Source organism: Phalacrocorax carbo, chromosome 2 (assembly GCF_963921805.1).
Source record: "Phalacrocorax carbo chromosome 2, bPhaCar2.1, whole genome shotgun sequence".
NCBI lineage: Eukaryota > Metazoa > Chordata > Aves > Suliformes > Phalacrocoracidae > Phalacrocorax > Phalacrocorax carbo.
Window position 1 is genome coordinate 148,808,802 of NC_087514.1, and position 13,744 is coordinate 148,822,545.

The window sequence follows — 13,744 nt, forward strand, 5'->3', positions numbered from 1 at the left end:
CAGCATGTGTCTCACACCAGGCCTGACAGCTTCCAGTTCTGCGATGGCATTTCAGTGCAGTAGGAAGAAAGTAGCTGTGCTGTAGTATCTCATAAATGAACTTTCAGCTTCATTTCAAAGACACATATCACCAGCAACTCATGAAAATGTATAGTTCCCAGGACTTCAGTTTAAAAAAAACCAAACAAAACCAAAACACCACCACACACCAACCCAAAAACAGCAATTGCATGTTCTACTTAAATAATGAAATCTAGCAAGATCAAACAGCAACATTTCTACCTCAAGCATGCAAGTAATTTGAACTATACTGATCTAAGGCTTGTTTTTTCTTTCTAGCTTGGTAAGAAAGTAGTTTTAGGTTATATGAACCCTGTTCTGGCTTCGGTGTTTTGTTGTTGTTGTTGCTGGGGGGAGGGAATGTTGTTTTATTTTGGGGTGGGGGGGTACATGGGTGTTTGTTGGGCTTGGATTTTTGACTGGGTTTTTTTTTTCCTCTTTTTTTGTTTGGTTTTTGTTTTGTTTAATACCTTTAACTTCAGTCTGCTCAAAAAACAACCCCCTTTTCCTTCCCTCTAGTTATATCAAACTTATTTTAAAACTTCATGGGACTGCCCACATCATGAGCCAAGACCCTTCTTATTTTTTCTTGAATTCTGAAGTATGGGAAGCAATTGTCATATTGAATTTGCCTATATAGGTGAATTCTTACATATGTGTAAGAAAACTACGTCAAACTTAGTGAAACAGTTAAGCATTTATGAAAATTAAGACTCTCAGAGAATGCCTGAAGCTTCCTGTTTTTTCTATTTCAACAGAAGATACTACTTTAACCTGTAACATTAAGGAGATGACTCAAAAAACCCAGATGTTGTGAATCAGCTTTTGCATCTTAAAAAAAAGAAACCACACACAAAACCCCAAACAACACTGAACCACCCCCCCAAAAACTAACCCAGAACCAAACAAAAAAAAAAAACCACCACAGAAACCACCACCACCAAAACATCCCACAGCAGTGTATTCAATGTATTTTCCTGACTAAGAAGTTTCAGTACATACATGACACACAGGGCTCATTTGTATTTTAAATGGCATATTGTTTCAAAGGACTTCTATGTATGGTGGGAATACTTTTGAGTCACCTGCCTCTAGTTAACTGTACTGAAACTGCAACTTTATAAGAAGTGTTTACCTTCCCCTTACACCAAAGAATAAAATACATTTTATTCAGTGACTGGCTGAATGTTATATGAGGAATACAGGTAATATCTAGAGTACACTGAAAGTAATATTACAACTGCAAACACTAGTTTAAATCCTTCAGTAAGTGGATTCTAATTTAAAACACTTCAATTCAAAATCCAGGCAGGTTTGGGTTCCCTCCCCCCACCCAGTTCTGCAGTAAGTCAGTCAATTAGACTTAAATCTGTCCACATTAAGAACTGAATAACATCCTGTGGAAATTTACTTTATCCTGTATGTTTAAAAAAAAAAAAGTAACAACCTCCCCTCACACTATTTTCTTTTTAATCATATTCATGAATTAGTATTTTGAAATAGCCAAGATGTCCTGAGTCCTTTTGAAGCAGGAAAATAAATCAGCTTTATATTTATTAACAATGCAGTTTATCCTGGCATATCTCCCCCTTCCTGTATGTGATATTTATCTTTTTGTGCAATTTATGAAGTAAAATCCCTCAAAGCTTAAAACTCTAAAAGAACAATCTAAGGTACCCACAATGTTAAAAAAAGCAATTATATAGTCAAAGCATGCTTTGTATGCTTAATAACCCTAATAAACTCCTTAGTAAACGACAACATTTCTAATACTGCATCCTCAGTAGGATTGGGGGTAGGGGAAGAGACCAACGAGAGCCTTTCCCCCCCTCCCCCCCATGCTAAATTATATAATCATATTAAAAAGTGTAAGGATAAGCAAACAAACCTCACCGCTCCACGCACAATACAGGTTACATATGAAATTCCAGTTGTGATTGATCATGCAGTCCAAAATCCTGAACTGGGCCATGTCTCGCTCTAGCGCAGACTGCTGCTGTGCTCTGACTCAGCTTTTGCCCGGGTGATCCTCGAGGATATGAGTGCTATGCAGTAATGACATTCAGGAACAAGGACCTTCCTTCCTATTCAGTCTCCCTTCCCACCCCAACCATGTGCCAACTCAACAAGATAAACTGATAGAACTATGTACCATTCTTTAAAATAATACTTCCAAAGCTGCCAAATTATGCATTCCTGGGGAAAAAAAAAAAAAGGGAAATAAGTACAACCTAAGAAATCTCACTAAAGCAAATACAGAAAGGCACTCAAACTATGCTTGTTCTCCCTCCCCACCCCCTTCACTTCTGCTGCTGCTGAAACCAGTCCGAATATCAATAATTTAGTGTAATAATTATATCATATGAATCTTAAACTTGCTTAGGCACAGATGTGATGATGGCTTCTGTGTTTTCATGAGGTCCAAAAGCCTACAGCCCATATTTTAAACACAACACAGTATGAACGACTTTTCAAAGTCAAGAGAAGTTGACAGTTTTCGTTAAAATTACACAGATTTCTCTACTTCGGATTCTTAAACGGCAGGCTCCCCTTTAAAGCTATCAGAACACTGTTAGCATTGCACAGAAATGCTGCCTGCCTTCTGCAACAAAGGATGACGACAGCCCTATTGGCAGGGAAATGGAAGATCAGTGGGATCCCGAGAAACTGCAGAAATACTGGAAAAGTTTGTTTCTTCCTTTTCGTATTTCTTTTTTGCAGTCTGAGAACAACCACCCTATTTCAGCATGCACCTCACCTGCTGTGCCGTGACTGTCTACCTTGTATTCCCCCTTCCCCTTCAAAGGTAAGATTCAGAAAGATAGGACATGTGTTTCCACAGACACATACACATTTTATCTGATAATTACATGAACTATTAGACTATTCACAGAAACAACTTACAATAATTTGCAGTTTAAACACCACAACTAGCTAACAGATGCTTCAGAAACAGGCATGGTTTTATCTACTAGCTGTAATAATTTACAACTAGAACATGCTGTCAAAGGTGTTAAGAGGTTCCAAACATCTCTCCATTGACACAAGAAGGCACCCAAATATTCTGACCCAAAGCCAAGGAAGAAGCAGAGACAGCCCCACAGAAAACAGGGCCTCAAGGGTCGCCCCATTCCCAGGCTCAGACTGGAGAAGGGCAGTGTTCTGTTTGCATCAGCACTCATTCTCTGCCTCAAGGAAGAACGTATGTGCGATGCAAAGTTCTTGTAGCTGTTCCTCCATACAGGTGGCCAATTCATCCTTTGGTTCAGCAACAGCCAAACTACTTAAAAGTACTTAAAATGTGAAAGAAAATCTACGCTATAAAAGCATCCTGGAAATAAAACAAGTTTGTGTATGAGGGTCAAACAAATGGTGTGGCCAAATAGCCGCTTGTAACTTTGAAACAATTATACAAATACGGCCTCATGTGTTTTAACCAAACAAAAAAATCTTGTTCTAGTTTCTCATCCCAAGGGCCCTGGGAATTAATGCCAGAGTCCAAGCCAACCTCTTGCCTCCTCACCAGTGTGAGCAGTCTGCAAACTTCCAAGACGCAGCTGCGTACAATGAATCTATTCTGGTGCATTTTATGACATACATGGCTGAGACTGTTATTCTTACAACACCTATTTATGAAAAAGGGAGAACAGTACTATCAGTGTATCATGGCCCAAAATTAATGTGGCCTCAGAAAAAGCACTTAAAGAAGGGGATTAAAGAGTTTGAGATACTAAAACAATAAAAATCTCCTTGTACGAGTTAAATGGTCTGCACTCAAGCAGCCTGCACTCACAAGGGGCTAGAAATGTTCTGCTTAGCAACTATTACTAGGTGGAACAGATATACTTCCTCACAACACACATTTTAACTATCCAAGCTTGAGATATCTTGGAGAGGGAGGATGTTTGGGAATGTTTTACGGAGTGGGGGGTTACTGCAGAGCTGCTGGAGCAGAGTGAGGCAGCAACGCCTCCAGGACAGGAACACTGGAACGAGGAAGGGCCCAGCACCCTGCAGGACCAGCAGCAGGGATGCCGGCAGAACGTGTAGGGCAGCCTGCACATGGCTGGAAAAGCAGCCTGCCACACGCTCATTGTCGTGCTGTGGAAAAACGCTGTCACCAACTAAATAAGGTGGAAGAAGAAGGGAAAGGAGATCGGGAAAATTAATAGAAGACTGCTGTTTTGTACTAAAAACAACATCAACTAGGTGGTTCTTAAACAGAATTTTCATACAATTCTGCAGTGATCAGTTTCATTATCCATTATGTACTTCAAGACACATAAAGTATTACTCAGTATTTATTCCCTATGAATCACTCAAACGCCTAATAAAGTCTTCAACATAGTACATTTTAAAAGTCTCCCATTGCACAGATATATTAAAAAAAAGACTCGGTTAAACCTCAGAATCAAATTTGTGCAACTTTTCCCATAAAATCAGCAGCCATTATTATTAACCTGTTACTTTTTGGCATTAATTTTCAAATCTGTTTTAAAGAAATTCTGAAACAAAATGTATTTTATTCCCCTCTCATCTAGCCAGTGCTTACATACCACTGCAATTCATGCCGAAGTATTTAAATACTGCAGATAAAATAATAAATAACAATATAGAGCAGTAGGACAATATCTTCAGAAACAGTTATTGGCCTGACAACTGCCACCAAAAGTCAGCATCAAAATGCTTGTAAATTCCAATAGGCATAGAATGAGATGAGTTCCAAAGGTTTTGCAAGCTTGAGTCTTTACTGAAGTCCCTTCCATACAAGGAGCTCAGAAGCTACTGCAAGAGTAGCACCTTCAACAGCACGTTGCAGTTATTGCTTAAAACTGACTTTCTCAAAATTTTCCTCTAAGTCAACCTTGTACTTGTAAATGATCTGCCATTACTGAAAACTTTTCCTGATAATCTTCAGCTAGCCTGACAATTGCTCTCTCATTTACAAGAGACAACCTCCTTCCTGGCACGAGGTTAAATCAAATTCCACTAGATTCGCACTCTCTGCTCTGACCTTACTTTCTTTACTGTTAACACATTTTTTGGAAGACCTCCTTTATTTCTCCTAAGCTTGGTTAACTATACTTAGAAGATTCTTGTGCAAGTGCACAAGAATTGATGGAATCTCCTTAAAGTAGACATACAATAAACCGAGGGCGTCCCTTTTTGCCTCCAACACTATTTACTAATGCTTTTCTTAAAAAGAGAACAGTTTAATGCAAAGAACAAAACCATAATAATGTGCGTCGTATATGCTTTAAACTTTTAAAAAGCTTATAAAGTTTTGCCCAAAATTTAAAAGCAAGGCTTCCCCGCTGCATTTCCAATTTGGAGTATAAAAAAAAAGCCAACAGAGCATTTAAAGATGCACTCACTGCATAACTAGAGGATGATACATCAGCATTAGCAGCCTCCAAAGGTCTCAATGTCCAATTGCCCAAACAGTTCCTTGTCATATACTGAGCTTTGATTGAAAAAAGATGACGATGACATCCAGGGAAGTTCTACTGCTGGTCAGTTTTCCTCCCCTTAAAATAATGGAGAGACCACTTAAAATTCCAAGAATACAATCAAGTTGAAGCTCAGTTATGCAATTCATTAACTAAAAAGGGAAGAGCCTGACCAAAGCATCATGTCCCCTCCAAGACTGTCACAAAATCACATGTTTTCTCCTGGTGTTAAAAACCGCAGGTCTAGGATCCCACTATTTTGAGGTAACTAAGCTAAAACCAGGCCAGAAACATAACTTACTCAACTCATTATTTCCCAGAATCTGTCAGACTCATACGCAAACTCTGGAAGGTTAAAAAGTAACTGTAGAGAAGAAGCATGATTTTCCTAAAAGTCATACCCCTTTAAGTGTCTATACTTCTATCTAAAACCTGCAGTGAGCCTTCTGAAACACAAAAACCAGCTCATGCTCACAGAAAGGAAGGGTTTCCATTTCGTAACAACTCCAGATACTTTTTGTACGTGAGCAAACATACAAGCTGTACACCAGAGTCAACCATATTGTCAGCACCCACTGAAGTGTGTTCCAAAAAGATGTTATTCAGAACTTAGAGCACCAAGTGCTTTGAAAGGGTAAATCCTTTACTGAAGAAAACCTTTTGCATTTTTTTTCCCAATTAAGCTAATTCTAGTCAAGCTATCACTAGAGAACATGTCTGTGTAAGAAGGCACCATGAATCTTTATATGTGCTAATGTATAAAAATGACTCTTTAAGGTTATCTTTTAGAAGTCAGGCATGAAAAACTTCAGTAAACAGTGACTGGACTGAGAACACAAGTGAACTGGGAAAGACCCATTCCAAGCAAACCTAGTTATTACTTCATCTATCCAGTTAAAAAAATTAGCATGCTTGGAGCCAGTAACAGGAATTTCAGTGGCACTGCTGTCCAATATAATAAAGGCTTTGCTGCACTCTACACCAAGCAACTAGTATTTTCTTCCTTATACTGACATTTTAACAACTTCAAAAATAAAACTAAGCATGTGCACACACACAAGCAACAAACAGCACCTTCATTAGTTCCTCCCTTCTTCCACATCAGATAAGATGTATTTCAAGTCTGGAAAGCGATTATTTTCCCCAGAATTTACACGCTCCTAGGAAGGACAAGATTTTGTTCATATTTTTTATCCCAAATACAGAAGAGGTAAAAGCTTTTTACAGTATGTTTCAATCCCCTTTGCTGCCATTAACCACAGTGGTACAGTGATTACTTAAAAAGAATTTCGAGAGCAACTGAAATGCATTTCAGAAGTTACCAACAAGGTGTTGACTATTAACGATGATGGTAAAGCTCCAGAGGAAATCTGTCTTGTTTTAGTAAGTGAAATGGAGACGTGCACAAGAACAAAAAGGAAAAGCATGTCTGAAAAAAAGAGAGTATTTCCATTGCTCAGCTCACAACACTGACATGAGAAAAGTTCCTACAAACCAAGTCAAGAGCAGGAAGAGGCTGAAATATGATTTCCATTCTGAATTCTTTCCTATCATTGGAATTGTTACAAAAAGCTATGAACATTAAAAAAGGAAAGAACAGTAAATACAAAAAATACCTCTCTCCATGTTAAAAAAAAAAAAAAAGTATCTGGAGTGTTTCCTTCCCCCTATATCAACTTCTTTTTAAGACGCAATACAGTTAACAGACCTAGAAACAGAACAGATATCCTTAGGGGAAAAAAACACACCTCTAGGAAAGCTGGCACAGTACCATTGCAGGCTGTTTAACATGTTCATACCAGAATGCTACAACTCTCCTAGTAGTCCAAGGACCAAAAAGCCAAGGAAGTACACAAGACTTACCACTCTTCCATCAAAAACTAAGGGCAAGAGAAAATAACTGGCATTTTTCTTCTGCATGAATGCAACTTATTTTTTAATCAACATATAAGCTCATTAAATGAATCGAACAATGTACTTTTGTTACTAATTTTGTGAACACACATCCCCTGCAAACAAATTCATAATATCTAAATCACATCAAGAGAGTTGTTCTAGTAACATTTTAAAGACTCATGCAAAGTGAGATACTCATCAGTTTGGCTCACTAACTCTTCAAAAATCCTCTTGCATCCACTTTCAGACAATCTCGGCATCATCGTTTTTGCTTCCAAAGCAGCATATGGGGTAGCAATATTGATCTGTCAAGAGTTAGCCTGAGTCACAACAGAGAGAACACTCCTTTTCCCTTGAGCTACCAGTTCACCAGTTAAGCTGAAGTACTCCCCACTTCCTTGGATTTTAGCCTCTGCCATTTTCAGTGGACTAGTCTGGTGTTTCCCTACTCTAACCAACTTCTATTTAGGATGCGATACAAGATGCATTTTCTCTTCCCCTTTACCTGACCTATTCAGTTACAGATTTCTTCCTTTGTTTGAAGGGAATAATCATTATCCAATAAGAATTGACTTTTTACTAACATCAGCTACAGGAAAGCATCGCTTTGTATGCTATTCCACAAAAATTAATACGCTGGAGGAAAAACAGCAACCAAATCCCAAACTGAACTCCAGTAAGGCAGCAGACAACCTTTAGAAACTGGAAGCAAGCTTCTACCACTGTTCTATTTAAGAAATGCATAGTCAAATTTAGTGGGGACTGAATAAGAAATACAAGCAATATGTACTCTTAGGCAAAGTATACTTCTGTGATACACATTAAGCACTTCTGTAACATTTACAGTTTTAATGAGATCAAACTCGTGTGAACACAGGAGTTCTCAAGCTACCGTCACTGCTACCTCCAGTTCAATCTCTCGCAAGAGCAGATCACTTGCTTTCCACCTGCAAGTTCCTAGATGACAAAAGAAAAATGGTATGCTCCTGTGGAAATTCCTGTTTGTCTAATCCAGTGCCCATGCAACTGATCAGTTTCATTTCAGTGTTCACTTACTCTCAGAATCACAGAATGGTAGGGGTTGGAAGGGACCTCTGGAGATCATCTTGTCCAACCCTCCTGCCTGAGCAGGGACACCTAGAGCAGGGGGCACAGGAACGTGTCCAGGCAGGTTTTGAGTATTTCCAGAGAAGGAGAGTCCACAGCCTCTCTGGGCAGCCTGTTCCACTGCTCTGGAACCCTCCCTGGAAATAAGTTTTTTCTCATATTTAAGTAGAACTTCCTGTGTTCCAACTTGTGCCCATTGCCCCTTGTCCTGTCGTTTCCTGTCCTCTCACTATCCTTAGTTTTATATGTCAACAGAAGTTGAAAAAACAAAACCAAGAGAACCTAAAAACAAGTGTATTTGTTAACTGCATTTTAAATCCCATTAGTACTATTCACCTAGCTATTTTACATCATCTCCACCCAAAGAAGAAACACAACATGACTTAATTTGAACTTTCTTTCCATAGTAATTTTTTCATGTCCAACCAAAACATGAAAAAAATACTACAATGCTTATTGCTATCACAATGTACCACCACCACTGAATTTGTCCACAGGAAAACAATTGTAAGCTACGGCAAACTAAACTACATTACTCATTGGGTCTACACACGTGCCTCTAGAAGACATACTGTACACAGTGGTAATGATGCAGCCATGATCAGGTTAGACAGCAGGGAGTTGGGGGTAACCCCTCCCCCCAAATGATAGTAAAAGCACCTAAATTAAATCACATCAAATTTAATGCCTTTGGTACCAACAGCACACCTATTTTCTTCCTAAGAACTAGTGCTCCTATCTGAAAACACATGGGTCCACAACTGGCTTGAGCTCCACCCCAGGGGTAATTCTAATAGTACTTCCTGTTGTCTTCCTGTTCTTCACTATGCTGCAGTGCCGTGTGATCAGCTCCACTATTTTCTGATCCAAGCCCAAAGCCAGAACTACATAAGTTTCTTACATGCCTAAGATTGGGCTTCAGAATCCCAAAACTTCCATTTTGAGATATTAATATAGATTAATCCATATAAAAACACACAGGAAAATATAGTGCTAGCTCTGGTGATTATAGAGAAAATCCTTTCAATATACTGGGACATTTATTTACACAGCAAATCTATTACAATACAGTTACACCTCCTCAATAATCTAGCAATCTCTAAATACAAGATTTGGATAAAGCTAATCATCAAGTGTGACCACACTGAAGCACCTTAATTTACAGTCCAATATCCTCTTACTGAGACCAAGGGGTGCTCAGAACGCTGAACTGTTTGTGTGCCAAGAACTTCTTGAGCTTCTTGCAAGACAATCCTAGAAAGCAACACCTATGTCATGCTGCACAGGAAGACACTCTGCCAGCCTCATCGGAACAAAGGTGTATTCCTGCTTTCTCAGAACTAAGACTGTAAGAAGATAACCAAAATTTAAAATTATTACTGTTGGTAAATACAAGAACTATTCAATACTAAAACATCTTCAATAAAATATTCATATTTGAGTTAGTCTAGTGGGTTCTCAAGGCTTCACTAGATGGTCTACTTCAAAATACAACTTTGACATTCCATAGGGGATAACAGCAGACTGTCCTCCAACACCAAGTACAGATTTTGAAGTTAAGAAAGCCTCACTTAACAGGCCATTAAGACTAGCTGAGCTCTTCCTGAAGCCAGCTAAAATGAGCAAATAAAATCTTCATTAAAACGTAATTACCAGTGCATGTGTGAAACTTGAGTTTCTCAGCTAACAAAAACAACCTCCTTTGCTTCCCCTGCCTTCCTCTTCCCTCAGCTGGAAAGCAGCCCACTGGTGGAGCAAGAAATGGACCATACAAAGTTGTCAGTCAAAGGTAAGCTCCGACAGGAAGCTGAAGTCTAATCTTAACTATATTTAAGAATTTCCTAACAATTCTTCCACTTAACTAGTATCACTGACTGAACTGAAAAAAAACAACAAACCCTTCAAGTCAGTTTTGGCATGCTGGAAAATGTACTACACATAATTAATAAACTTATTATTCATAGACCATCTTTATTTTGCTATCCTAAACACAGAGTGGTTTTTTCCATGAGTGTACTGGAGTAACAAAAACATGTTTATGTGAAATGATAACTTACCCTTGCAGATGGTCAATCTCTACAATTTTAAGCTTTGCCATCTGCACTACCAGAGCACTATTTTTAATGACGTTATCTTAGTTCACAAGATATTTTTTGCACTACTTATCTACAGTCTTACCTTTCCCTGTACCTTTAAAGTATCCTATCATTTTAACTTCCTTCATTGCTTCAAATGTAGCCGGGGGGAAGATATGAAAAAAGCAGAAGAGTAGACTGGAATTTTAGTGCTACAATGATTAAGCATACACCATTTTCACATCAAGAAAGAAAAGACATTACATGTCCATTCTGCTTCCACTCCAACAAAAAACACCTGGGATAGAAAGACTCAAACACGAGCACACACAACTTCATACTGAACACTAGTTCTTCAGGGTGCTAGATTTCAGAATGAAAACCTAAGTTTGTTTTAGAATAACTCTCTTGAAATACAGGTAATGATCAGAGTCATAGCACACATCCTAAAAACCCTAAAACAAAAAAAAGCTGTAAGTGAACATTACATGGAGTTGGTGGGTACATTCCTCAATACCTCGCTGGAGGTTCCCATCGCAGCGAGAGCTCCAAACTCTTACAGCAAACTCCTTGAAGGCAGCTACATGCCAGCTAGTGAGGCGCAGACATGCTGTATGCCCCCCTTGGCTGCTTCACCTCCACACCAAAAGAGATCTCAAAGTACTCCAAATGCCTTTCTCCTGTTCCCACCTGTGGTCTCAAATTTAAGGCTTGAGCAGAAGTTGCACATTGTTGGTGTTATGCTAGTACTACAGAGAAAAGTGCCACTTCAAAGCATTATTAGTACTGAATTACCCACTGCAATTTGAAGCCTAACTCTGGTTAAATGTTATTATAGCAGCACCCCTACTTTCAAGCAAATTTTAAAAAACATGGTATTTAAAAATTATCACTCTCTATAGATAGGAAATACATAAAAAGAGGGTCCTTAAGAGAACACCACTGACTAGAAAACTACAGCTTGCCAAGGATGAAACAAGAGTCTTTCATTAGTACATTTTCTCCAGTAGACATAGATTCTAAGACATTAGATTACTAATGCACAATACACTTACATCTGCACTTCTACTTTTCTTTTGTAGCGGGATCAAGTGTAAATATAGTAGCTAACATATGCTACCAAATAAAGATACTACGGGTTAGATTTTCAACCTGTCAGACTATTTGTTGTATTGATTACAGTCAACATAATGCCGTACAGAGAACTTTTATCACACTCTAGCTACAGAACCCAGCAGAGAAACAAGTATCACCACTTGTCACTCCTAAATGAAGAAAAGTGAAATAAAAACAGCTTGTTAACTAATACAGCTTGGTGACTGTTACGTCTAGCTTTCTCTTCTGACTGCCCCCAAATTTTAGTAACTTGCACAGTGCCAGAGGCTTGTCTAACGAAGTTTGATAGAATTTATCATCATAAACCCCTTCAGATGAAGCTGAGATACCTCAAACAAACAAACAAAAATCAAATGCCCCTGCCCCATGTATGTCAAGTTTATTCATAAAATTTTAGTTTAGATCCTATAAACTTGCTTCCATATGCTGTGTTGTCAGAGGTTCAAACTCCAGTCTTAATCTTTGAGTTCTTTTTAAAAAGTAAAGCTCTATAAACTCTACCAATCTAGTAATCTCTCCAGGCAATTCAGGCAATTGGAAGAAATTCAAAAATCCAATTTTTCCTTCAGTTTCTCCAGTGTTTTTTCCATGTAGACCGCGCCAGGTTTCACACAAAGTTAGTTTCAGAATGCGTCAGATAACTGATCTGATAACACTAATTGCTTCCAGTATTTTTTGTTGTATAAAACACGTGCACTTGATCAGAGCTCTTCCCCACCATTCTGCAAGTTTCCACCCTTTCACTAAAGCCTTCATTCATCCAAAGGTGGACTGACTTGGGAGAAAACACACTTTAAAAGAAGGTAACATTTTCCAGCAAGCTACGGAATTCTAAGAAGGCTTAAGGTTTATTTTAGAAACAAATTAAACATATCAAGTTGCTACATGAGTAGAAGAACTGACTTTGGTCTCACGTATCTTGTATCTCCTGCTCATCATCTTTCCTCTTGTCAGATCCCCTATGAAGGTAAGAATAAAGTTTTTTGCTAGACAGCAGTCATGCATGTGCTGACTGGCCACCAGAGCTCCCCCATCTCACCTCTAGTGTGAAGCAGTAACCTGGGCTTCTCTCCAACTAGCTACTGAGTTGCTCCAAACTTCAGGCACTTCATTACCTCCAAGACTTTTTTCCTGCCTTGAAATTTGACCAAAATTGGCCAATGAGCTGAAGAGCAACTGTAGAGGAACTAACAGATGGGCAGACTGATGGCATCCACAAAAGAAATCAGATTCAAGGATTTTTACTGTTTTGCTCAATCACATTACCTGCTTCCTACCATATCTTTTGCCTGAAGAACACAGGCCCTGCATTTCCAACCGTATTGCCTTCCACTTCCCTTCAGCATGCTGTTATTAATGCACAAGCTACATTCCATAGCGTTTTGTTTTTACAATAAACTGATTCTTTACTCCATTCATACTTTTTTCCCATAATCCTGTGATATTATCATTCTCAAGTTGTCGTACAGAAATGCAGAGATTGTAATCTTCCTCATCAGAAGTAAGAAAGAAACTTGCAGAACCATAGGCTAGTGCTTTTAATACATTTCAATCTTATAATGCTCATGTGAATTCTTGGGGGGAAAAAAAACATAGCAACTGAAAATTATTAAGTCAGAAAAGGCCTACAGCCATGTTCTCCTCAAAGGATTATATGAGTACAGGTGGAATGACAAAAAAACTTTTTTTCTGACCAACTTTCATTATCCAATAGGTTAAATTCTGCTTTCCCTGTTTTCTATATGTCTGTAAGGAAGAAAAACAAAAGAGCTGAAGAGAGTAAGCAGCATGCCTTTCTAGAGAGCAAAAGCTCAAATTCACAAAACATAAGCACAGCAAACGTGCTGCTGCTCCGATTTCTAGCTCAACAATGGATAGATCCAAGGAAAGTAAGGAAATTCAAAACAGCGAAGTACGGACCAGGCAGATGCTAAAAGCAGCAATATAATATGCTAAAGAAAGGAGTACATCCCAAATTCCACGTATTTCTAGAGTTCAGGCAACTGAGCACATTTTTATACAGAATGTAAAAAGCATTAT

General features: G+C 38.6%; 1 protein-coding gene across 4 annotated transcripts in view; it reads right to left on the bottom strand.

Moving 5' to 3' along the window:
• The window catches only part of ARHGAP21 (Rho GTPase activating protein 21), a 127,018-nt gene that overhangs the window by 90,509 nt on the left and 22,765 nt on the right, over positions 1-13,744 (bottom strand). The window lies entirely within an intron of this gene.